General features: G+C 46.4%; 1 protein-coding gene across 1 annotated transcript in view; it reads left to right on the top strand.

Moving 5' to 3' along the window:
- The first annotated feature begins 482 nt into the window (after window positions 1–482).
- Window positions 483–27,094, top strand: part of UBAP2 (ubiquitin associated protein 2) — a 134,406-nt gene continuing 107,794 nt past the window's right edge. Inside the window, exon 1 of the mRNA XM_021927437.2 lies at window positions 483–575. The gene's annotated coding sequence lies outside the window, so the exon portion shown is untranslated. The remainder of the gene's footprint in view (window positions 576–27,094) is intronic.

Here is a 27,094-nt window from a genome sequence, read left to right as displayed (position 1 = left end):
CACTAAGGTCTCTAGGGGGTGCGTCTGGGAGCCCGCGGGAGAAAGGCTGAGGTAGGGGTCGCCTTGGCTGTGCAGCATGTTGGTACTCGTGGTCCCCTCGTGCAACGTTTGGGAGGCCAGGCTTGCCCTGAGTGGCTGGACCACATCACGTGATGAGAGAGGCGGCCACAGGGGAGCAACCTATGGTGCCTTGTGAGGTCATCATGGCGCGACGACGAGCTGCAGTTGTAGGCACCCTGGATGCGGTGGGTAATCCTCTCCTGATGACTCCGAGTACAATACATATTATCAAGTCTCCCTTATTTTTTCTTTTGTGTGGTTTCCCCCACCACCTCCACGCGGTCGGCCTCGCGGGGTTGGGGTGAAGGTGGCAGCTAGAAGAGGCTGCGCGCCGTCTGGGCGGGCTCTGAGGCCGCGCACGAGCGACGTGTTGTGGCTCCTCCTTCGCTCGTGACGCGAGGTCACGTGACGGGTTGGGCAGCCTGTGCCGCCGCCGCCGCTTTGTAAGAGGCACATTGGCAGGTAACGAGCGGCGGCGGCGGCAGCGGGTCTTGAGTCCTCCGAGAGCAGCAGCGGTAATTGCCATCCTGTCCCTCTCCTTCCCTGTTCCAGGGGTCTGAGCGCTGCAGCATGCGCTTTCTAGTTCTGGGTTCAGCTCGTCTGAACCCCCACCGCCTGCAGACTGCCCCGGCGCCCATCCGTGAGGACCGGGCCGAGCTTCACTCGCCAGCTCCACGGTCCCTGTGTGTCCAGGCCCGGGCGCCCTACTGCCTCTTCCCCTCACTTTGCCTTGTGCTTCTTCCTACTTTCCCCCGTCTGGGTCGGCCGGGCCCCACCCAACCCCAGGGGCGCCTCCCCTCCCCCCTTCGGGTTTCTGCCCTGGAGGGTGTGGTTTTCTCTCCCACCTCGGTGCCTGCCAGTAGACTGGAGCTTCCCCGCCACGCTGTCGGTCCCATCTGATCACCTTTCCGCTTTCACGCCCGTAGCTAGTCTTGGGACTGGCCCTTTTAGAACCCCAACTTCTGCGCTCTCTAATCTTTCCTGGCTAACCCGGAGGCACAGTTCAATTCTACTTCTCCTTTTCAATTCTGTAGGGCATTGGTCTCAATTGGGACTCAGTTTTTCTCCTCACCCCCGGTTCCTGTAGTCTGGTTATATCACAGTTCATTCTTTAGTGTAGGTTTTTGAGCGTTTTGTAAACCGCAAAGCTCAGTCTGTTAATAATACATATTCAAAATGTTATTCTTTCATTGGTGCATTACAACTCAGTTCTGTTTGCTTCTGAATCACTTTCCCACTCGGCTTTTCCACATTTTCCCCGAGTTTTTAGTCTAATTAGTTGCCCACGCTTCTCAACTGTCACCACTCTGGTCTCTAACTCTTGCTCGCTTTAAGGGTTGATCCCGTCATTATTACTGTTATTTCCTGTTTGATGTAATCCAGTCATTTACTACCACTTCTGTTGAATATTTTTTTTATCTCACATTCAAGGAAGGTATATGGTTTGCCAGTATTTAGGCTTATAATCTTTCTACAGCACCAGCGTATCCTAACAGTTGAGAGATTTTAAAAAATTGCTATTCATTTTAGAGATATGGTCTCCATCTATTGCCCAGGCTGGCCTCCCGCTCCTGGGCTTCAGCGATTCTTGCACCTCAGCCTCCTGAGTAGCTGGGATTACAGGTGTGCCCCACGGTGCCCAGCTAGTTGAGGGTTTTTTCACGTCTCCATAAGGTATCCAAAGGTCATCTTTTATTTGAAGGGCATATAATTAATTTCTTGGGTGAACCCATTCTTATATTCCTCTTCCGTTATGACAGCACTTTTTTCACCAAGGGGTATGCGGCTAGTTATTGCATTCCTCACTTTTCTTTTTTTTTTTTTTTTTTTGAGACGGAGTCTCGCTCTGTCGCCCAGGCTGGAGTGCAGTGGCCGGATCTCAGCTCACTGCAAGCTCCGCCTCCCGGGTTCACGCCATTCTCCTGCCTCAGCCTCCCGAGTAGCTGGGACTACAGGTGCCCGCCACCTCACCCGGCTAGTTTTTTGTATTTCTTAATAGAGACGGGGTTTCACCGTGTTAGCCAGGATGGTCTCGATCTCCTGACCTCGTGATCCGCCCGTCTCGGCCTCCCAAAGTGCTGGGATTACAGGCTTGAGCCACCGCGCCCGGCCCATTCCTCACTTTTCGCTGTGAATTGTGTATCCTTTTTATTGTCAGTTTGGGAGGGGTGGAAGGAAGATGAACATGATACCTGAACTGTCCCGTATCCGACCTTGATGTGTTCCCCTTTTACCTCAGGAAAGGGAATGTATTCCACTCCCTGGAGATGATAGTTTCTTTCAGTACACTCACCTGTGGAGCCCCTTCGCTAGCGCCGACCTTCCACTGCTTTGAAGGCTTCTCTTATCATTAGGCAGAAGTGATTAGTTTCCCAAACTGCCCTTTTGCTTGCTGCCAGTGTACTCCTGATTTTCCTACTAATGGCTAGTTGACATATGTGGCGAGAGATTTTCCCACAGCGCCGACTTCCCCCATTTGCTTCCCTGTTGCCGCTCACCCTCAATAATTATGAAACCTTTCAGAGAAGGAAGGTTTTTTGTTGTGATTGAAATATGCCCGAAAGTGGTGGCATGGGAGAGAATGAGGCCATGGGAAAGGGTTGTGGTAATTACCCCTCCTGTTTCCTGCTGCTCTGGTTTCCTCTGTCCTCCCTTTAAATGTGGGCTGGACCAGCAGTAGTCACATGGAGTTGCCTCTAGAACTATATTGGAACAACAATAACACCTCTGCTTCCCTTTCCTGGTTACTAGTGCAGTCTATGTAGTGATCACCAGGAGTGTCTCTCTTAGTATTAGCCTGAGTGACTTTTATTGTATGGGGAGAAATGGTGTGAGAACATGGAGAATAATAGGTTTATTTCAATATGTACTTGTATCGTGATGGGAATTGGTCCCTGTATCTACCCTCGTAAGTGTAAAATATATGTAGAAAGTGTAAAGCTTTCTTGAAGGTTTGGAGTGGTCTGAAGTGAAGCCTTTACGTCTAAAATGTTAGCTTTGAATTAATTGTTGATTTCCCAGTCCTTTTTTTTTTTTAAATGATGTCTTACTGTTAAGATTTCCTTTGTATTGGGCCGGGCGCGGTGGCTCAAGCCTGTAATCCCAGCACTTTGGGAGGCCGAGACGGGTGGATCACGAGGTCAGGAGATCGAGACCATCCTGGCTAACACGGTGAAACCCCGCCTCTACTAAGAAATACAAAAAACTAGCCGGGCGAGGTGGCGGGCGCCTGTAGTCCCAGCTACTCGGGAGGCTGAGGCAGGAGAATGGCGTAAACCCGGGAGGCGGAGCTTGCAGTGAGCTGAGATCCGGCCACTGCACTCTAGCCTGGGCGACAGAGCGAGACTCCGTCTCAAAAAAAAAAAAAAAAAAGACACTTTGTGGGGGTGGGGGTGGGGGTGGTTAAGTATATTATGAAGGGTTAATGCCTGCTGGGAAGAAGCAGTCTGCAGGCATTTACAGATTGTAAAGTTCTCTGCCCTTAAGCAAACCTGTCTTATTTTGTTTATTTTTCCTTGCGAGAAACCTGTATGTCAGCAAATGCCTGTTCTTTCTTAGTTGTCATTTGGAGCAAATAGAGCGTCCTTAAAAGCTAAGTGTTGTGGTACCCATGGTGTTGACTGGTAAATTAGTAGATTTCTGATAGATTTTAGAAGCAGCTATTTTTTACAAAAAGGAGAGTGGAGATATAACCTGAAGGAAGGCAAAGAGAGTGAGGACATGTAGGGAATATCACTATGTAATCTTTGTGGTAGATTTTGATGTAATTTTGCCCAAACTATCAAGTATTTAGGAATATGATCCTTTTTTTCCTAACTCAATCAAATGTATCACATTAGTTTTTACAATTTTAATGTTAAACCGCTTATGCTGGTGTTTCCTACTGAGTTTACTTGACATTTTTTTAGTTTCTCTCAAAGATGCTGCTTAAAATTTTTTTTTGTGGCTGGGCGCGGTGGCTCATACCTGTAATCCCAGCACTTTGGGCGCCGAGTCGGGCCGGTCACGAGGTTGGGAGTTGAGACTAACCTAATCAACATGGTGAAACCCTTTCTCTTCTAAAAATACAAAAATCAACGTGATGTGGTGGCACGCGCCTGTAGTCCCAGCTACTCTGGAGGCTGAGACTTTAGAATTGCTTGAACCCGGGAGGTGGAGGTTGCTGTGAGCCAATTTTGTGCCATTGGACTCCATCCAGCCTGGATGACAGAGTAAGACTGCATCTCAAAAAAAAAAAAAAATTTTTTTTTGTACTTTTTAATTTTTATTTTTTTCTACCCTTTTTTTTTTTGAGACGGAGTCTTACTGTTGCCCAGGTTGGAGTGCAGTGGTGCATTCTCAGCTCACTTCCAGCTCCGCCTTCCGGGTTCCCGCCATTCTCCTGTCCCAGCCTCCGGAGTAGCTGGGACTACAGGCGTCCGCCGCCATGCCCGGCTAGTGTTTTGTATTTTAGTAGAGACGGGGTTTCACTGTGTTAGCCAGGATGATCTCGATCTCCTAACCTTGTGATCCGCCCGCCTTGGCGTCCCAAAGTGTTGGGATTACAGGCGTGAGCCACGGCACCTGGCCTTTTTTTTAACCATTTGTAAACAATGTTTGGTAAGTTTTAATTTTTTGATAACTATGCTGGACATAGCATAATTGAATTGTAATCCAGTTAACTATTTGGGTTTGAAGTATGAAATAGGGCTCATGTTAAGGAGTAGAGTAGGTGTTTTATTTAAGACTAGGTAATACTCTTTATTTATTTGTTCAGAGATGGAGTCTTGCTCTGTCACCTGGGTTGGAGTGCAGTGGTGCGATCTTCGCTCACTGCAACCTCTGCCCACCGGGTTCAAGTGATTCTGTTGCCTCAGCATCCTGAGTAGCTGGGGTTACAGGTGCCCACCAACACACCTGGCTAATTTTTGTATTTTTAGTAGAGATGTAATTTCACCATGTTGGCCATATTGGTCTTGGAACTCCTGACCTCAGGTGATCCGCCCGCCTCGGCCTCCCAAAGTGCTGGGATTACAAAAATTAGCCATCACCCCTGGCTCATTTTTGTATTTTTAGTAGAGATGAAGTTTCAGCATGTTGGCCACATTGGTCTTGAACTCATGACCTCAGGTGATCCGCCTGCCTTGGCTTCCCAAAGTGCTGGGATTACAGGCATGAGCCACCACACCTGGCTTTTATTTTTATTTTTTTGAGACAGAATCTCCCTCTGTTGCCCAGGCTGGAGTGCTGTGGTGCCGTCTTGGCTCGCTGCAACCTCTGCCCCCCTGGCTTAAGTGATTCTCGTGCCTCAGCTTCCCAACTAGCTGGGACTACAGTCACGCATCTCCACGCCTGGCTAATTTTTTTTTTTTTTTGGAGGGAGTCTTGCTCTGTCACCTGGGCTGGAGTGCAGTGGCGCCATCTTGGCTCACTGCAAACTCCGCCTCCTAAGTTCATGCCATTCTCCTGCCTCAGCCTCCCGAGTAGCTGGGACTAGAGGCGCCTGCCACCACACCCGGCTAATTTTTTGTATTTTTAGTAGAGACGGGGTTTCACCATGTTAGCCAGGATGGTCTCGATCTCCTGACCTCCTGATCCGCCCGCCTCGGCCTCCCAAAGTGCTGGGATTGCAGGTGTGAGCCACCGCGCCCAGCTAATTTTTTTTTTTTTTTTGAGATGGAGTTTCATTCTGTTGCCCAGGCTGGAGTACAGTGGTGTGATCTCAGTTCACTGCAACCTCCGCCTCCTGGATTCAAGTGATTAGCCTGCCACCATGCTCTGCTAATTTTTGTATTTTTTGTGGAGACGGGATTTTGTCATTTTGGCCTTGCTGGTTTTGAACTCCTGCCCTCAGGTGATCCACCTGCTTCGGCCTCCCAAAGTGCTGGGATTACAGGAGTGGACCACTGTGCCTGGCCTTTTTTTTTTCCCCTAAAACAGAGAATAGGCCGGGTGCGTTGGCTCACGCCTGTAATCCCAGCACTTTGGGAGGCCGAGGCGGGCGGATCATGAGGTCAGGAGATCGAGACCATCCTGGCTAACACGGTGAAACCCTGTCTCTACTAAAAAATACAAAAAATTAGCCGGGCATGGTGGCGGGTGCCTGTAGTCCCAGCTACTCAGGAGGCTGAGGCAGGAGAATGGCGTGAACCCAGGAGGCAGAGCTTGCAGTGAGCCGAAATTGCACCACTGCACTCCAGCCTGGGCGACAGAGTGAGATTCCATCTCAAAAAAAAAAAAAAAAAAAAAAAGCCTAGAGTATATGCTTTTAAAAAAAAAAAGTTGGAGCCTGGCTCCATGGCTCCTGTGTGTAATTCCAACGCTTTGGGAGGCTGAGGTGGAAGAATTGCTTGAGCAGGAGTTCGAGACCAGCGTGGGCAATATAGTGAGACCCTGTCTCTATAAAAAAATGTAAAAATTAGCTGGGCATCATGGCATGTACCCAGAGTCCCATCTACTTGGGAGGCTGAGGTGGGAGGATCGCTTGAGACCAGGAGGTTGAGGCTGCATTGCGCTATGATCCAGCCTGGGTGACAGAATGAGACCCTATCTCAATAAATAAATAAATAGGATCATACTTTGCATATTTGCTGATTTTTATTGAAAAATATGGCATAGTCTGGGTGTGGTGGCTCATGCCTGTAATCCCAGCACTTTGGAAGGCTGAGGCAGGTGAATCACTTGAGCCCAGGAGTTGGAGACCAGCGTGGACAACGTGGCAAAATCCTGTCTCTACTAAAAATACAAAAATTAGCTGGGCGTGATGTGCTTGTGGTTCCAGCTACTCAGGAGGCTGAGGTTGGAGGATTGCTTAAGCCTGGGTGGTTGAGACTGCAGTGGGCTGTGATTGTGCCACTGCACTTCAGCCTGGATGACAGAGAGACCCTGTCTCAGGAGAAAAATGCAAAAAACAGCATACATACCATAGTTGGTATATGAGGCATAAAAACATGTAGAGCTGTCAATGTATAATGTGGTTGGGGGTAAAAACATACAGAGTTGTTTGTTTTGGAGACAGGGTCTTGCTTTGTTGCCCAGGCTGGAGTGTCATGGCATGATCATTGCTCGCTGCAGCCTCTATCTCCCAGGCTTAAGCCATCCTCCCACCTCAGCCTCCTGAGTAGCTTGGACCACAGGGATGTATCACCATGCTCAACTTATTTTTCTTTTTTGTAGAGAGGGAGTCTTGCTATGTTGCCCAGGCTGGTCTCTTAGGCTCAAGTGATTCTCCTGCCTTGGCCTACCAAAGTGCTGAGATTACAGGCGTAAGCTTAACGCCTGGCCCCATATGTAAAACTAAAAAAAAAAAAAAAAAGTAAAATGAACAACCGAGAAATAGGACATTACTACTACCTGGAAGTCCCCTGTGTATGCCAGCCCCCAGGGCATTTCTTTTCGCTTTCCTAGAGGTAACCGTTACCCTACATTTTAGGTTTACTATTCCTTTGTGGTGGTGTTTTAAAATAGAGACAGGGTCTTGCTATGTTGCCCACGGTGGTCTTGAACTCCTGGACTCAAGTGATCCTCCTGGTTGGCCTCCCAGAGTCCTAGAATTATAGGTATGAGTCACTCTGCAGGTTCTACTGTTCCTTTTTTTTTTTTTTTTTTTTTTTTTGAGATGGAGTCTTGCACTGTTGCCTGGGCTGGAGTGCAGTGGCCCGATCTCAGCTCACTGCAACCTCCGCCTCCCAGGTTCAAGCAAATCTATCTCCTGCCTCGGCCTCCTGAGTAGCTCAGATTGTGGGTGCCCACCACCACGTCTGGTTAATTTTTTGTATTTTTGGTAGAGACGGGGTTTCACTGTGTTGGCCAGGCTGGTCTCAAACTCCTGACCTCATGATCCGCCTGCCTCCACTCCCAAAGTGTTGGGATTACAGGCGTGAGCCACCGCGCCCAGCCTACTGTTACTTTTTTACGGTAATTTTACCTTGTATGTATGTCCATAAGCAACATATGGTTTAATAGTGCCCATTTTCAGTCTTATTCTCAATGTAAAAGTTGTATGATTCTTCTGATGCTTGATTCTTTCACTCTTACATGCTTGAGATTTATCCATGTTTATTTTATTTTATTTTATTTGAGACAGGGTCTCACTGTTGCTCAGGCTGGAGTGCAGTGGCTCGATCTTGGCTCACTGCAACCTCCACCTCCCAGGTTCAAGTGATTCTTCTTCCTCAGCCTCCCGAATAGCTGGAACTGCAGGTGTCCGCCACCATGCCTGGCTAATTTTTGTATTTTTGGTAGAGACAGGGTTTCCTTGTGTTAGCCAGGCTGGTCTTGAACTCTTGACCTCAGGTGATCCACCTGCTTTGGCCTCCCAAAGTTCTGGTATTACAGGCATGAGCCCCTGCACCCAGCCCCCATGTAGATTTCTTTTTTCTTTTCTATTTTTGTTTTACGAGATGGAGTCTTGCTCTTTTGCCCAGGCTGGAGTGCCAGTGGCACGATCTCAGCTTCTTGATTCACTGCAGCCTCTGTCTCCTGGGTTCAAGCAATTCTTCTGCCTCAGCCTCCTGAGTAGCTAGGATTACAGGTACCCGCCACCATGCTCAGCTAATTTTTGTATTCTTAGTAGAGACAGGGTTTCACCATGTTGGCCAGGCTGGTCACTGACCCCCTTTTTTTTCTTTCTCTTTTTTTTTTTTTTTTTTGAGACTGAGTTTTACTCTTGTTGCCCAGGCTAGAGTGCAATGGTGCTATCTTGGCTCACTGCAACCTCTGCCTCCTGAGTTCAAGCAGTTCTCCTGCCTCAGCCTCCCAAGTAGCTGGGATTACAGGCAGGTGCCACCATGCCTGGCTAATTTTTTTTTTTTCTTTTTTGTATTTTTAGTAGAGATGCGGTTTCACCATGTTGGGCAGGCTGGTCTCAAACTCCTGACCTCCAGCAGTCTGCTCACCTCAGCCTCCCAAAGTGCCGGGATTACAGGTGTGAGCCATTGCGCCCGGCCCATTGATTTCTTATAGTAGTATGATGTTACATTGTAAGGATGTGCCACATGTTATTTGTCTATTCCATTGTTGATGGATATCTGTCTCATTTCCAGTTTTTTGAGATTACCAATTGTACTTGTCCTCATGTGGACATTTGCCCTCTTGCCCCAACAAACAAAGTCCATTTTCTCAAGACTGTATAACTGAGAGTGGAATTTTTGGTTTGTGTGTAGGGTATGTGTAACTTTACTAAGTAATGCTAAAGTGTTTTCCATATGTTGCACAGTTGTTCTCAGGCTCGTCAGCTGAACCACAGAACACGGAAAGTTGAGTGACTATTTTCTCAAATCTATAGAGGATGGTACATAATGAATTTCATTCTAGATGTTTATGGAAAAAGTTCAGCTTATACACATAGTGGATGCCCTAAGAATTGGGAATTAATTCTCAAAGACTGAGTGGTTTGAGAGTTCTACATCCTTGCCAACATTTTATGTTGCCTTTTCAGTTTTAGCCAATTGTAGTGGGATGTTGTAGATGTATCTTTTATGAACACCACATAGCTGGATTTTGCTTTGTTAAGTTAGCAACTTGCTAAGTTCTTTTTAATTAATTAGAGTGTATCCCTATGTTGGCTGGGCTGGTCATGATCTCCTGGGCTCAAGTGATCTTCCCGCCTCAGCCTCACAGAGTGCTGGGATTGCAGGAGTAAGCCATCAGCTAATCTCTTTAACTAGAGCATGGAGGCCATTCATGTCTGTTGTTATTACAGATATTTTGGATATATTTAGTCTTCTAGTTGGCTGGAGTGTGTGTTTGTTTTCTGTCCTTTTTGCATTTCTTTTCTTTTCTTTTCTTTTTTTTTTTTGAAACGGAGTCTTGCTCTGTCACCCAGACTGGAGTTCAGCGGCGCAATCTTGGCTCACTGCAAGCTCCGCCTCGGGTTCATGCCATTCTCCTGCCTCAGCCTCCCAAGTAGCTGGGACTACAGGCGTCCGCCACCACGCCTGGCTAATTTTTTTGTATTTTTAGTAGAGACAGGGTTTCACCGTGTTAGCCAGGATGGTCTCGATCTCCTGACCTCGTGATCCGCCCGTCTCGGCCTCCCAAAGTGCTGGGGGATTACAGGTGTGAGCCACGGCGCCCGGCCTTTTTTTTTTTTTTTTTTTTTTTTTTTGTGAGACCGAGTCTCGCTGTGTTGCCAGGCTGGAGTGCTGTGGTGCGATCTTGTCTCACTGCAGCCTCCACCTCCCCAGTTCAAGGGATTCTTCTGCCTCAGCCTCCCGAGTAGCTGGGACTACAGGCACGTGCACCACACCTGGCTAATTTTTTTTGTATTTTATTTTATTTTATTTTATTTTATTTTATTTTATTTTATTTTATTTTATTTTTTTGAGACGAAGTCTTGCTCTGTCGCCCAGGCTGGAGTGCAGTGGCCGGATCTCAGCTCACTGCAAGCTCCGTCTCCCGGGTTCACGCCATTCGCCTGCCTCAGCCTCCCGAGTAGCTGGGACTACAGGCATCCGCCACATCACCCGGCTAGTTTTTTGTATTTTTTAGTAGAGACGGGGTTTCACCGTGTTAGCCAGGATGGTCTCGATCTCCTGACCTCGTGATCCACCTGTCTCGGCCTCCCAAAGTGCTGGGATTACAGGCTTGAGCCATGGCACCCGGCTATTTTATTTTTTTTTGTGAGATGGAGTCTAGCTCTTGTCGCCCAGGCTAGTGTGCAATGGCGTGATCTTGGCTCAACGCAACCTCCGCCTCCTGGGTTCAAGTGATTCTCCTGCCTCAGCCTCCCAAGTAGCTGGGATTACAGGCAAGCGCCACCATGCCCGGCTAATTTTGTGTTTTTAGTAGAGACAGAGTTTCTCCGTGTTCATCAGGCTGGTCTTGAACTCCCGACCTCAGGTGATCCGCCCGCCTCCACCTCCCAAAGTGCTGGGATTACAGGCGTGAGCCACCATGTGCGGCTTGTATTTTTTTTTTTTTTTTTGAGACTGAGTTTCGCTCTTGTTGCCCAGGCTGGAGTACAATGGTGCGGTCTCGGCTGACCGCAACCTCCGCCTCCCAGGTTCAAGTGATTCTCCTGCATCAGTCTCCTGAGTGGCTGGGATTACAGGCATGCATTACCACTAATTTTGTATTTTTAGTAGAGATGGGGTTTCTCCATGTTGAGGCTAGTCTCGAACTCCTGACCTCAGGTGATCCACCCGCCTCGGCCTCCCAAAGTGCTGGGATTACAGGCATGAGCCACCGCGCCCAGCTGCGGCTTGTATTTTTAATAGGGACAGGGTTTCACTATGTTGGCCAGGCTGGTCTCGAACTCCTGACCTCATGATCTGCCCACCTCAGCCTCCCAAAGTGCTGGGATTACAGGCATGAGCCCCTGCGCCCGGCCTTTTTTTTTTTTTTTTTTTTTTTTTTTGAGGTAAGGTCTCACTCTGTCACCCAGGCTAGAGTGCAGTGGTGCAATCTTAGCTCACTGTAGCCTTGACCTCCCCATGCTTAGGTGATCCACCTTAGCCTCTTGGGTACCTGGGACTACAGATTTGTGCCACTACGCCTAGCTATTTTTTTTTTTTTTTGTAGAGACAGGGTTTCATCATATTGCTCAGGTTGGTCTTCAACTTCTGGGGTCAAGTGCTCACCTCAGCCTCCCAAAGTGTTGGGATTACAGGCGTGAGCCACTGCTCTAGGCCCACAAAATGTATTTTTATAGCCTCTTTCCCATCCAGTTGGGGTTTCTGTATTTACATATTGTCACTGAAGTATTTTTATAGCCTCTTTTCCCATCCAATCAGGGTTTCTGTATTTACATATTGTGACTGAAGTACACTACTGAATGATAATCCATTTCGCAAGTGATTATTTTCTCAATTATTTATCACATATAATTGCCAGTCAGGTCATCTGATAAGCAAGAAATAACTACTGCTGTTACTTAGTTCAGGTAATTTGCATCAATGGTAAGTAAATTGCTAATTTATTGTAGGATAAAATGTAACTTTTTGGGGCTTTTGGAAAGTCTAAAAATATTTATTCTATTACTGCTGTGCCAACCCTAAATTTTGAAACACTGATGAGAGTTTCCTTTGATTTGTGGGAATGAGGCAACAATTACATTAGTAAGAACTTAAGGTAGTATATGGGCTGGATGCAGTGGCTTTATCCTGTAATCCCAGCTCTTTGGGAGGCCAAGGCAAGTGGATCACTTGAGGTCAGGAGTTTGAGACCAGCCTGGCCGACATAGTGAAACCCTGTCTCTACCAAAAAATACAAAAATTGCTGGGTGTGGTGGCACACACCTATAGTCCCGCCTACTTGGGAGGCTGAGGTGGGAGAATTGCTGGAACCCTGGAGGGGAGGCAGAGGTCACAGTGAGGTGAGATCGCACCACTGTGCTCCAACCTGGGCAGAGAGAATGAGACTTTGTCTCAAAAAAAAAAGTAAAAAATAAAAAAAAATAAAAAATCAAGAAAAAGAACTGAAAAGAAAAACTTAAGGTAATTCTTTGTTGTTTCTGTGAAATGCTTAGTTTACCTTACTTCAGATTAGTCCTGAATGATGGTTCTCCCTGCGCAAATGGTATATGCTACTCTGTAGGTGTTCACTTGAATGAATATTTATTGCTGCCAGTTGTCAACAATGTTAGATGCTAGAATCAGATGAATAATGTAGGTTCTTGATCTCCAGTTGCTTATATGTTGGTGAGCAGACAGACACAGTTTAAATGTGTGTATAGGATTCTGGGGTCTGCTGGCTGTGACAGAGAAAAGCATTGTTGAATTGAGCTTGAGTGTTTGGCAAGGATTCCTTGAGCTGGGTAGGCTGAGCCTTAGTTTTCTTAGATTCTTCCTGTAGAATCAAGTATCAAGGCTGGGCACACGCCTGTAAATCCCAGCACTTTGGGAGGCCGAGGCGGGGGGATCACCTGAGGTCGGGAGTTTGAGACCATCCTGACCAACATGGAGAAACCCCATCTCTACTAAAAATATAAAAAATTAGCCGGGCATGGTGGCGGGCGCCTGTAATCCCAGCTACTTGGGAGGCTGAGGCAGGAGAATAGTTTGAACCCGGGAGGCGGTGGTTGCAGTGAGCCGAGATCACGCCATTGTACTCCAGCCTGGGCAACGAGTGAAACTCCATCTCAAAAAAAAAAAAAAGAAGTATCTAATTCCTGAAGTTACAATTAAATTGTTAAAACACTTTAAATTTTGTATTCAGAGTTTAGTTTTATTAGAATTTGCTGTTATTTTGCTTTGTTCTATTTTGTCTGAGACTGGGTCTTACTTTGTCACCCAGGAGTGCAGTGATGCAATCAGGCTCACTGCAGCCTTAACATACCTGGGCTCAAGCGATTCCCCCCGCCAAAAAAGAGAGAAAATGGGCATGTGCAGTATGTCCTTGAGTAAACATGCCTGTGGAATGTGAAGGCAAAAAAGCAGGGACAGTTGAGGAGGATACCAAGGTTGGTTTGACCAAAGTGTAGGGATTGGAAGGAATAAAGAGTTTGCATTTTATTGAGGAGTTGATGGTTTGTGAACAGAAGTTGACAGTTTTTGTTGACAGTGTTTGTTTGTTTGTTTGTTTCTTTATTTTTGAGATGGAGTCTCGCTTTATAGCCCAGACTGGAGTGCAGTGGTGTGATCTCGACTCACTGCAACTTCTGCCTCCCAGATTTAAGTGATTCTCGTGCCTCAGCCTCCTCTGAGTAGCTGGGATTACAGGCCTGTGCCATCACACCTGGCTAGTCTTTATATATTTTTTCTTTTTTTTTTTTTTTTTTTTGAGATGGAGTCTCGCTCTGTCACCTAGGCTGGAGTGCAGTGGCGTGATCTTGGCTCACTGCAACCTTCACCTCCCAGGTTCAAGCTGTTCTCCCACCTCAGCCTCCCAAGTAGCTGGGATTACAGGCACTTGCCATCATGCCCGGCTAATTTTTGTATTTTTGTAGAGATGGGGTTTCACCATTTTGGCCAGGCTGGTCTTGAACTCCTGACCTCAGGTGATCCGCCCACCTCGGCCTCCCAAAGTGCTGGGATTACAGGCGTGAACCACCGCGCCTGGCCGTATGAAATGTTTTGAATGACAGAGATAGATGAAACAATGAGAACAGAAGAAAGATTTGACAATTAGGAGACCAGTGGTGACCTGAGGAGTAGCATTTTTCCTACTGTTAGAGTGATAGGGTGATGGAAACCAGAATAAAGAAGGTTAAGGAGATGTTTAGTGAGGAAATGGAGGCAGTGAGTGTATTCATTTTATGAAATACAGTTTATGTAGTAGTTGCTTACAAGATAGAACATGAAGTTTCAGGAGTGCTTGGAAGGTAATTTTTCTGAGCCTTTGTTTTTGAGAGTAATCTGGATGTAGAGAATAGTTGAGCGATACTTTTTTTTTTTTTTTTTTTTTTGAGACGGAGTCTCGCTCTGTCGCCCAGGCTGGAGTGCAGTGGCAGATCTTAGCTCACTGCAAGCTCCGCCCCTCCGGGTTTCGCCATTCTCCTGTATCTCAGCTCCCGAGTAGCTGGGACTACAGGCTCCACCACCTCGCCCGGCTAGTTTTTTTTGTATTTTTTAGTAGAGGCGGGGTTTCAGCGTGATAGCCAGGATGGTCTCGATCTCCTGACCTCATTGATCCCAGCCACGTCTCGGCCTCCCAAAGTGCTGGGATTACAGGCTTGAGCCGCAGCCCGGCTTTTTTTTTTTGAGACAGAGTCTCGCTCTGTTTCCCAGGCTGGAGTGCAGTGGCGTGATCATGGCTTACTGCAACTTCCACCTCCCAGGTTCAAGCAATTCTCCTGCCTCAGCCTCTCGAGTAGCTGGGACTATAGGCGCGTGCCACTATGCCTGGTTGATTTTTGTATTTTTAGTAGAAATGGGGTTTCACCATGTTAGCCAGGATAGTCTTGATCTCCTGACCTCGTGATCTGCCCGCCTCTGCCTCCCAAAGTGCTAGGATTACAGGCGTGAGCCACTGTGCCCGGCCAGTTGAGCAGTTCTTTAGACATATGAGGATGTGGGATATTTCTTATTAGTATAGTGGTAGGAGCTTTCTTTATTAAGGAATTTTGTATTTTTTTTTTTTTTTTTTCTTTTGAGACGGAGTCTCGCTCTGTCGCCCAGGCTGGAGTGCAGTGGCCGAATCTCAGCTCACTGCAAGCTTCACCTCTCGGGTTTACGCCATTCTCCTGCCTCAGCCTCCCGAGTAGCTGGGACTATAGGCTCCTGCCACCTCGCCCGGCTATTTTTTTGTATTTTTTAGTAGAGACGGGGTTTCACCGTGTTAGCCAGGATGGTCTCGATCTCCTGACCTCGTGATCCTCCTGTCTCGGCCTCCCAAAGTGCTGGGATTACAGGCTTGAGCCACCGCACCCGGCCGAATTTTGTATTTTGTATTTAGATGAAAACTGGGCCAGATACTTATGTGGCAGGTGTGTTAATGTTTAAATGGATGGCACGACTTTGTTTTGATAGATACATTCTTTAGGTAACTGACATTTTTAAGAAAATTGCTTTTGGCATGAGTGAATAAGTAATAAGGATATCAGCAAAATAAAACCAATATACTTTTACTAAAAGAGGAAAATCCAGGACTTTATATCCTGGATTCATGAGGAAAGTTGAAGAACTATGAAATGAAAACTGTCAGAAGTATTAAATAAATCAGTATTTATATTTTAGGCTTGTAATAAAACCTAGAGATGATGTAACTGTCTCAAAATGACTTAACAGGTATGTTGAACTTTTATAAATCACTTGTGAAATAATTTGTGAATTTGTGACAGTGAGTGCCAAATGTTGAAATGGTTCATGCAGGGATGTGAATAATGAGAAGTATTATTTTAGGTCATCTGGTCTTCATTAAGAATTGATTTGAAGGCCGGGCGCGGCAGCTCCCTTTGGGAGGCTGAGGCGAGTTGATCATGAGGTCAGGAGATCGAAACCATCCTGGCTAACACGGTGAAACCCCGTCTCTACTAAAATTACAAAAAATTAGCTGGGTGTGGTGGTGGGTGCCTGTGGTCCCAGCTACCCGGGAGGTTGAGGCAGGAGAATGGCGTGAACCCGGAAGGCAGAACTTGCAGTGAGCTGAGATCGCGCCACTGCACTCCAGCCTGGGCGACAGAGCGAGACTCTGCCTCAAAAAAAAAAAAAAAAAAAAAAAAGATTTGAGGCCGGAAATGGTGGGTCACGCCTGTGATCCCAGGACTTTGGGAGGCTGAGGCAAGTGGATCACCTGAAGTCAGGAGTTCAAGAACAGCTTGGCCAACATGATGAAACTCCGTCTCTACTAAAAATACAAAAATTAGCCAGGCATGGTGGCGGTTACCTGTAATCCCAGCTACTTGGGAGGCTGAGACAGGAGAACTGCTTGAACCTGGGAAGCGGAGGTTGCAGTGAGCTGAGATCACGCACTGCACTCCAGCCTGGGCAACAGAGTGAAACACTGTTTGGAAAAAAAAAAAAAAAAAAAAAGGATCGATTTGATGCTCAACTGTATAGTCGCAGCTACTTGGAAGGCTGAGGTGGGAGAATTGCTTGAACCCAGGAGGTAGAGATTGCAGGGAACCAAGATTGCACCACTGCACTCCAGCCTGGGTGAAAGAGACCCTGTCTCAGGAGAAAAAAAAAAGTATACAATTAAGTTATTATTGACTATAGTTACCCTGTTGTGCTATCAAATAGTGGGTCTTGTTGTTATTTTTTTTGTACTCATTAACCATCCCTATCTCCCCCAAGTCCCCAAGTCTCCCACTATCCTTCCTAGCCTCTGGTAACCCATCCTTCTACTGTCTGTGATTATGAGTTCAATTGTTTTGATTTTTAGTTCCCACAACTGAGAATATGTGATGTTTGTCTTTCTGTTCCTGGGTTATTTCACTTAACATAATGATCTCCAGTTCCATCCATGTTGTCTCAAATGACAGGATCTCATTCTTTTTTATGGCTAAATAGTACTCCATTATGTATAAGAACCATGTTTTATCTATTCATCTGTTGATAGGCACTTAGGTTACTTCCAAATCTTAGCTATTGTAAACAGTGCTGCAGCAAACATAGGAATGCAGATATTTCTTCAATATACTGATTTCCTTTATTTTGGGTCTATACCCAGCAATGGGATTGCTGGATCATATGGTAGCTCAATTTTTAGTTTTTTCCAGAACCTCCGAACTGTTTTCCATAGTAGTTGTACTGTGTGTTGAGTACTGTCATGGTTTTTCTGTGCTTGAAAATAAGAAGCAAGAGTTAAACATTGTGGCTTAGAGTATCAAGAAGCAAAGATGATTTTTTTTTTTTTTTTTTTTTTGAGGCGGAGTCTCGCTCTGTCGCCCAGGCTGGAATGCAGTGACCGAATCTCAGCTCACTGGAAGCTCCGCCTCCTGGGTTTACGCCATTCTCCTGCCTCAGCCTCTGGAGTAGCTGGGACTACAGGCGGCCGCCACCACGCCTGGCTTGTTTTTTGTATTTTTTAGTAGAGACGGGGTTTCACCATGTTAGCCAGGATGGTCTTGATCTCCTGACCTCGTGATCCACCTGTCTCGGCCTCCCAAGGTGCTGGGATTACAAGCTTGAGCCACCGAGCCCGGCCAGATTTTTTTTTTTGAAGACAGGGTCTTTGTTGCCTAGGCCAGAGTATAGTGACGACTCACTGCAACCTCCACCTCCCAGGTTCAAGTGCTTCTCGTGCCCCAGCCCCCGGAATAGCTGAGATTACAGGTGCACACCACCACGCCCAGCTAATTTTTTTATTGTTCATAAAGACAGGGTTTTGACATGTTGGCCAGGCTGGTCTCAAACTCCAGACCTCAAGTGATCCGCCTGCCTTGGCCTCCCAAAGTGCTGGAATTACAGGCATGAGCCACCATACCTGGCCTAAGAAACAAAGATTCTTAATCTTTGTGACTGGTTGTGGTCGTCATGACTGTACTAGAAGAAAAATTGTTTTATTGAACTTGCATCCCTAAGAAAGCTGAGGTAGATTAGCCTACATTTTGATACCTTCCTTCCTTCCAACTGGCCAAAGGGGGAAGGTGGCTTCCCTCCTTATCCCCTTCCCTGTGAAGCCTTGGGACAGAGTAACTAGTGGGAAGTTAATCTTACTTTGGTGGATGCAGAGCTGGACACTCGGGGCAGAGTGAGTGTGAGTGTATAAAGACAGAAATATGCCTGAGTCTTTATCACAGACTAAGGTTATTGTGTTGTTGGCATTAAATCTATGACTTAATTTGCTCTTGCTTTCATCTTTTCAAGAGAGGATAGATGGGGATTCCTGCAACTGAACATGGTTGGTGAGAGAGCCATGTTTAGCTAGGGTTAGGGCTAGAATTTGACATGGATGAGGATGTTCAGTTGGCAACTTACTGCACTTTTTAAATTTTTTGGTGCTGTAGGGTCATGCTCTGTTGCCCAGGCTAATCATAGCTTACTGTAGCCTCGAAATCCTGGAATCAAGCAATCCTCCTGCTTCAGCCTTCCAAGGAAGTGGGACCATAGGTATGTGCCATGATACCTGGCTAATTTTTAAATGTATTTTTTAGTAGAGATGAGGTCTCACTATGTTACCCAGGCTGGTCTCAAACTCCTGGGCTCAAGAAGTCCTCGCACCTTGGCTTCCCAAAGTGTTGAGATTACAGACATGAACCACCACACCTGGCCTACTAGCACTTTTTTTTTTTTTTTGAACTGGAGTCTTACTCTGTCGCCCAGGCTGGAGTGCAGTGGTGCAATCTCGGCTCACTGCAAGCTCTGCCTGCCGAGTTCACACCATTCTCCTGTCTCAGCCTCCTGAGTAGCTGGGACTACAGGCGCCCGCCACCATGCCTGGCTAATTTTTTTTTTGTATTTTTAGTAGAGACAGGGTTTCACTGTGTTAGCCAGGATGGTCTTGATCTCCTGACCTCGTGATCCACCCGCCTCAGCCTCCCAAAGTGTTGGGGTTACAGGCGTGAGCCACCGCGCCCGGCAGCACTTTTTGTTAATACACAGGAAATAGATCCTCTTTTTTTCTTTCTTTTTTTTTTTTTTGTTTGAGACGGGGTCTTGCTGTGTTGCCCAGGCCAGAGTGCAGTGGTGCGATCTCAGCTCAGTGAAGCCTCAGCCTCATACATTTAAAAATTAGCCAGGCGCAGTGATACATACCTGTGATCCCAGCTACTCGGGATGCTGAGGCAGGATAATCGCTTGAATTTACTTAGGAAAGCAAGTTAAGGCCGGGCGCGGTGGCTCACGCCTGTAATCCCAGCACTTTGGGAGGCCAAAGTGGGCGAATCACCTGAGGTCAGGAATTCGAGACCAGCCTGGCCAACATGGTGAAACCCCATCTCTACAAAAGTACAAAAATTAGCCGGGCATGTTGGCAAGTGCCTGTAATCCCAGCTACTTGGGAGGCTGAGGTGGGAGAACAGCTTGAACCTGGGAGGTGGAGGTTGCAGTGAGCCAAGATCGCGCCACTGCACTCTAGCCTGAGTGTCAAGAGCAAGACTCAGTTTCAATAAAAAAAAGAAACAAAACAAAACAAAAAACAAGTTAATAAGTATGTTCTAGTGTTGGAATAGATTCGTGCTAATTTATACATCCCCCACAAGATGGTTACAATAACTGACATACAATCAGAAAAATTAAATTATGTTTATTGTACTGTATTTGCCAAAGAAGAGAAATATGTACTGGATTTTAGAAGGCATTTATATAAAAAATAGTAGGAATCTTTTTTTTTGGTGGTTGTTGTTGTTGTTGTTGTTTTTTGAGATGGAGTCTTGCTCTGCCACCCAGCCTGGAGTGCATTGATACAATCTTGGCTCACTGCAGCCTCCACCTACCAGATTCAAGTGATTCTCCTGCCTCAACCTCCCAAGTAGCTGGGACTATGGGTGCACGCCACTAAGCCCAGCTAATATTTTTGTATTTTTGGTAGAAACCAAAAATACACCACCATGTTGGCCAGGCTGGTCTTGAATTCCTAACCTCAAATGATTCGCCTGCCTTGGCTTCCCAAAGTTCTGGGATTACAGGTGTGAGCCACCGCACCGGGCACCTTTATTGGAATCAAAAATGGTTGGGCCCCTAAGGAGTTTGCTTTTGTACTCCCATAATACTAATTCTTCAACTGAACAGTATAGTTGAGGTGCTTTGTTTATAATGCTACCTTGCTTTTATTTTAATAAATTATTTACTTTAAGACAGGGTCTCTCTGTTGTCCAGGTGGGAATGCAGTGGCATGATCATGGCTCACTGCAGCCTCGACTTCCTGGGCTCAAGTGATCCTCTTGCTTTAGCTTCCCAAGTAGCTAGGACCATACGAATGTGCCACCATACCCAGCAATTTATTTTTTGTAGAAATGCAGTCTCCCTACATTGCCCAGGCTGATCTGAAACTCCTGGACTCAAACAATCGCCTTTCAAAGGGCTGGGATCACAGGTATGAGATACTGTGCCCAGCTTATTTTTATTTATTTATCTTTTGAGACAGAGTTTTGCTCTGGTCACCTAGGATGCAGTGGCGTGATCCTGGGATACTGCAACCTCCGCCCCACAGGTTCAAGCGATACTCCTGCCTCAGCCTCCTGAGTAGCTGGGATTACAGATACATGCCACCACACCTGGCTAATTTTTGTTTTTTTAGTAGAGACGGGGTTTTGCCATGTTGGCCAATTTGGCCTTTTTTTCTTTTTTTTTGAGACTGAGTTTTGCTCTTGTAGCACAGACTGGAGCACAGGAGTGTGATCTCCACTCACTGCAACCTCTGCTTCCTGGGTTCAAGTGATTCCCCTGTCTCAGCCTCCGGAGTAGTGGGATTACAGGTGCGTGCCACCACGCCCAGCTGAGTTTTGTATTTTTAGTAGAGAGGTTTTACCAGTTGGTCAGGCTGGTCTCAAACTTCTGACTTCCACCCTGCCAGGCTAATCTTGAAACCCTGACCTCAGGTAATCTGCCTGCCTCATCCTCCCCAAATGCTGGGATTGTAGGCATGAGCTACAGTGCCTGGCTCTTATTTTATTTTTATTTTTATTTTTATTTTTTTGAGACAGAGTCTCACTCTGTCGCCCAGGCTGGAGTGCAGTGGTGCGATCTTGGCTCACTGTAAGCTCCACCTCCCAGGTTCATGCCATTCTGCCTCAGCCTCCTGAGTAGCTGGGACTATAGGTGCCTGCCACCACTCCTGGCTAATTTTTTAAAAATATTTTTAGTAGGCCGGGCGCGGTGGCTCACGCCTGTAATTCCAGCACTTTGGGAGGCCAAGGCGGGTGGATCATGAGGTCAGGAGTTCAAGACCAGTCTGGCCAAGATGGTGAAACCTCGTCTCTACTAAAAATACAAAAAAATTAGCTGGGTGTGGTGGCATGTGCCTGTAATCTCAGCTATTCCGGAGGCTGAGGCACAGAATTGCTTAAAAACCTGGAGGGATGGAGGTTGCAGTGAGCCGAGATCGCGCCACTGCACTCCAACATGAGCAACAGAGCAAGACTCAGAAAAAAAAAAAAAAAAAAAGATTTTTTTTAGTGGAGACAGGTTTTCTCCAGGTTAGCCAGGATGGTCTTGATCTCCTGACCTCGTGATCTGCACGCCTCGACCTCCCAAAGTGCTGGGATTACAGGTGTGAACCACCACGCCTGGCCCCTTATTTTATTTTTGAAACAGGGTCTCACTCATCTCCTGGGCACTGTACTAGGAGTGCACTGGCGTGGTCACAGCATACTGCAGCCTTGACCTCCCAGGCTCAAGTGATCCTCCCACTTCAGCCTTCTGAGTAGCTGGGACCACAGGTGTGCTCTATCACACCTGGCTAATTTTTAGAATGTTTTGTAGAGACGGGGTCTCTCTATGTTGCCCAGGCTGGTCTTGAACTCCTGGCCTCACACTACTCTCCTGCCACAGCCTCCCAAAGTGCTGGGATTACAGGCATGAGCCACCGTGCCTGGCCTATGTATGCATTTCTTCCTTCCTTCCTTCTTCCTTCCTTCTCCTTCCTTCCTTCCTTCTTCCATCCTTCCTTCCTTCTGCTTCCTTCTGCTTCCTTCCTTCCCTCCCTCCCTCCCTCCCTCCCTCCCTTCCTTCCTTCTGCTTCCTTTCTTCCCTCCTTCCTTCCCTCCTTCCTTCCTTCCTTCCCCAAGACAGAGTCTTGCTCTGTCACCCAGACTGGAGTACAGTGGTACAATCTCAGCTCATTGCAACCTCTGCCTCCCGGGTTTAAGCGGTTCTTTTGTCTCAGTCTCCCGAGTAGCTGGGATTATAGGCGCCCCTACCACAGCAGGCTAATTTTTGTATTTTTAGTAGAGATGGGGTTTCACCATGTTGACCAGGCTGGTCTCGAACTCTTGATCTCGTGATCCACCCGCCTTGGCCTCCCTAAGTTGTTGGGTTTACAGGTGTGAGCCACCGTACCTGGCCGCATTTCTTTCTTTCTTAATTTTTTTTTTTTTTTTTTTTTTTTTAGATAGATACAAGGTCTTGCTATGCTGCCCAGGCTGGTCTCAAACTCCTGAGCTCAAGTGGTCCTCCCACCATGGCCTCCCAACGTATTGGGATTACAGGTGTGAGCCCCTGGGCCTGGCCTATGTATACATTTTCTTTTTTCTTTTTCTTTTTTTTTTTTGAGAAGTTTTGCTCTTGTTGTCCAGGCTGGAGTGCAGTGGCATAATCTCGGCCCACTGCAGCCTCTGCCTCCTGGGTTCAAGCAATTCTCCTGCCTCAGGCTCCCTAGTAGCTAGGATTATAGGTACCCGTCACCACATCCAGCTAATTTTTTATATTTTTAGTAGATACGAGGTTTCACCGTGTTGGCCAGGCTGGTCTCGAACTCCTGACCTTCTGGTGAGCCACCTACCTCGGCCTCCCAAAGTGCTGGGATTACAGGGGTGAGCCACTATGCTCAGCCCTATGTACACATTTTTAGGCTCTCTTGGGTTTTCAGTTCTTTTGGGTGCATACCTAGGAATAGGATTGCTTGGTCATATCATAACTGTTTAATTTTTTAAGGAACTGTTAGGAGATATTTAAAATTTTTTTTGTTTTTTAGGAGACGTGGTCTTACTCTGTTGGCCAGTCTGAAGTGCAGTGACATGATCATGGTACACTGCAGCCTAAGCTCACTAAGTACACTACATCTCCTAAGCTCAAGGATTCCTCCCACCTCAACCTCTTGAACGGGTGGGACTCCAGATGTGTGCCACCAAGTGTGGCTAATTAAAAAAAAATTTTATTGTATAGACGAGGACTTGCCATGCCACCCAGGGGTTTGCTTAGCTCCTGCTGTGCAGCCCAGTTCCTAACAGCCTGGGAGTTGGGGATTGGGGATCCCTGCTTTATAGTATAGGCTTTTTTTTGTTGTTGTTTTTTTCCTTTTTGTGGGAGAGAGAGAACTGTTAGAAGTAGTGGTGAAGACTGGTTATGAATAATTACATACTTTTCAAGAGATTCCAGGGTGAAGAATCCTAGTTACCTGCTTGGGAAAAGACAGGGTTTAAGGCCGGGCGCAGTGGCTCACGCCTGTAATCCCAGCACTTTAAGAGCCTGAGGCGGGCAGATCACTTAAGGTCAGGAGTTTGAGACCAGCCTGGCCAACATGGTGAACCCCCATCTCTACCAAAAATACAAAATATTAGCCAGGCATTTTGGTGGGCACCTGTAATCCCAGCTACTCGGGAGGCTGAGGCAGGGAGAAGTGCTTGAACCCAGGAGGCAGAGGTTGCAGTGAGCCGAGATCACCCCACGGCACTCCAGCCTGGGTTACAAGAGCAAAACTCCATCTCAAAAAAAAATAAAAAAATAAAAAAGACAGGGTTTACAGCTGAGTTAGGAGGATAGGAATAGGACAGATGTGTGAAAACAGCTATGGGCAATTAAATACTTTTCCCTTCGTGGCCTTAGGTAACCTGAAAGAGAATTGTGATGATATCAAATAAATTTTGATGTCCTGTAGTGTTTGAGTTCACCAGCACTCATCCTTTCCATGGGCAGGTTATATCCATGGAACAGCAGATAACTTTGTGATTCTTGTGTCAGCCAAGTATGGGTGTAGGGGAGTTCAGTCTTGTCCATCAGCTGCTTGAGGCCTGACCCTGCCTTTAACAGCTGTGGAGAATAAAAGTATCAGCTTGTTCAGCTCCTGGCATGCAGGGTACAAGCAGTTGAGCTGCATGGAATTGGATCTCATAGTTGAGTTTCTTGGCACCCTAGATACTTTATTCTCTTCTCGATTGTGGGTGTAGACTTTGTCTTGGTGGCTGTTCTTGGCCTCCTAATTTAGTTGAGATTTTTTTATTTTTATTTTTATTGATTTGTTTTTTTTGAGGTGGAGTCTCGCTCTGTCGCCCAGGCTAGAGTGCAGTGGTGCAATCTTGGCTCACTGCAAACTGCCTCCGGAGTTCACAATATTCTCCTTCCTCAGCCTCCTGAGTAGCTGGGACTACAGGCGCCTGCCACCTCGCCCGGCTAATTCTGTTTTTTGTATTTTTAGTAGAGACGGGGTTTCACTGTGTTGGCCAGGATGGTCTTGATCTCCTCACCCCATGATCCGCCTGCCTCGGCCTCCCAAAGTGCTGGGATTACAGGTGTGAGCCACCGTGCCCAGCGTACTTTTTTCTTTTTTAAATAATAGAGAAGGGGTCTTACTGTGTTGCCCAGGCTGGTTTTGAACTCCTGGGCTCAGGCGATCCTCCCCATCTTGGCCTCCCAAAGTGTTGGGATTACAGGCATGAGCCACTGTGCCAAGCCAGATTCTTTTGTTTATTTTTTAACAAATAAATTCAAGTGGATTCTCCTGCCTCACCCTCCCAATTAGCTGGGATTACAGGCATGCGCCACCATGCCTGGCTTATTTTTGTGTTTTTAGTAGGGTGGGGTTTCGCCATGTTGGCCAGGGTCATCTCAAACTCCTGACCTCAAGTAATCCTCCTGCCTCAGCCTCCCAAAGTGCTGGGATTACGGGTGTGAGCCACTGTACCCGGCCTTGGCCTCAGATTCTTTTCTTTTCTTTTTTTTTTTTTTTTGAGACGGAGCCTTGCACTGTCACCCAGGCTGGAGTGCAGTGGCTTGATCTCAGCTCACTGCAAGCTCTGCCTCCTGGGTTCATGCCATTCTCCTGCCTCAGCCTCCTGAGTAGCTAGGACCACAGGTGCCTGCCACCATGCCCAGCTAATTTTTTTGTATTTTTAGTAGAGACGGGGTTTCACCATGTTAGCCAGGATGGTCTGGATCTCCTGACTTCGTGATCCGCCCACCTTGGCCTCCCAGAGTGCTGGGATTACAGGCGTGAGCCACTGTGCCTGGCCTCAGATTCTTAATCTGAGCTAATTTTGTTTTCTGCAGGTATGAATAAATGAATTTCCGGCCGGGCGAGGTGGCTCACGCCTGTAATCCCAGCACTTTGGGAGGCCGAGGTGGGCAGATCATGAGGTCAGGAGATTGAGACCATCTTGGCTAACACGGTGAAACCGCATCTCTACTAAAAATACAAAAAATTAGCCGGGCATGGTGGCAGGCGCCTGTAGTCCCAGCTACTCGGGAGGCTGAGGCAGGAGAATGGCGTGAACCCGGGAGGCGGAGCTTGCAGTGAGCCGAGATCATGCCACTGCACTCCAGCTTGGGCGACAGAGTGAGACTCGGTCTCAAAAAAAAAAAAAAAAAAAGAATTTCCTTTTCAGAAAAGGTTGAGAATATTGACTCTTTTCTTAGTAGAAAAAGTAGGAACACAGATTAGAAATTAAACAAAAATAGTAAAACAGTAGTGGTCACAGAAACATACCAATATAGAACGTATGGGTATCTGAAAGACTGAGAAGCTAGGTGAGATCTGGTTTAGACCAGATCTTTGTCATCAGGGACAAGCTTTGCAGGTGATGCCAGCAATAGTTACGCTGTTGTATAGAAGAGGAAGCTGAATTGGGGACTATTACTTATCTGTGACTGAACAGTTAACCTTGCAACATAGCATAGTAGATAAGTGCACACACTGTAGAGCCAAATGTCCTGGGTTCGAATACTGCCTTCACCACTTACTAGCTGTGATTCTCTGTGTATCTTAGTTTCTGCTCTGTAAAATGGGAGTAAAGTGATGTGTACTCTAGAGTGTTGGAAAGATTAGTGACTTAATACTATACATATAAAGTGCTTAGAATGGTGTCTGGCACATAGTAAATGGTGTGTGCTTTCTGCGAGTATTATCATTACCATTGGTTTTAGACTTCGGGAGTGAGTGGACATATATAGATGAAGAACCTTGGACCCATCCTTGCCAGTCTAAGATAGGCCCTGCATCACTGGTCTCATGACTCAGTGTACAGCATCTCTGGACATTCTTGATGAAGACTTGCTTCTTCAACATAAATTGTGTATCCTGTTTTTAGTAGTTGAACCCTTAGCCCAGTATGTAATTCATGTCATCTGAATTATATTTGGTTTGAAAAAAACATTACCTTTTCTGTTCCTGAAACATAAATTTATTTGATGTATTAGCTGAGATACTTTGCACAAGTGTGTCAACATCCTGGTTTTAGAACTGTCTTCCAATCAATGCTTCGTGATGCTGTCTTGAATACATGCAGTGTATGTATGTAGTTTGGGGTTTAATTATCTGTTCAGAATTTTATTAAATGGCTGTTGAAATCTTCCCTCTTCTCAGTATGTTGTCAGCAGGTGTTCTGTAACTTTTCAGAATGATAAAATGTATCCTTGCTTTTCATTTAGGCTATATTACATGGTTTTTAGAAAAGTTTTACCTGATAGTGTTTTTTGTATGGCTTAAAGTTAGATAAATTTGTGCTCATGTAAGCTTTAACAGAAATGCAGGTGGTTGTTAAGTCAACCATTTTCAGTTAAGTCTAAACTGAGATCACTTGAAAATGCAGCTGTTTCACTGAGGTATCTTCAGAAACAGTCCTTGAAAAAAATAGCAGTTAGGCGGGGCGTGGTAGCTCATGTCTGTAATCCCAGTACTTTGGGAGGCCAAGGTGGGAGGATCACTTGAGCCCAGGAGTTTGAGACCAGCCCAGGCAAATATGGGAAAACCCTGTCTCTATGAAAAAGAAAACAAAAATGGAAACAAAACTTTTTAGGCAATTAAAACTTTTTTCCAAAAATATTTCTTCTATAGAGAATATCTTTGTAATTTAATCAGG

This window comes from Papio anubis, chromosome 13 (assembly GCF_008728515.1).
Source record: "Papio anubis isolate 15944 chromosome 13, Panubis1.0, whole genome shotgun sequence".
Taxonomy (NCBI): Eukaryota; Metazoa; Chordata; class Mammalia; order Primates; family Cercopithecidae; genus Papio; species Papio anubis.
This window is presented reverse-complemented; position numbering and strand designations above follow the sequence as displayed.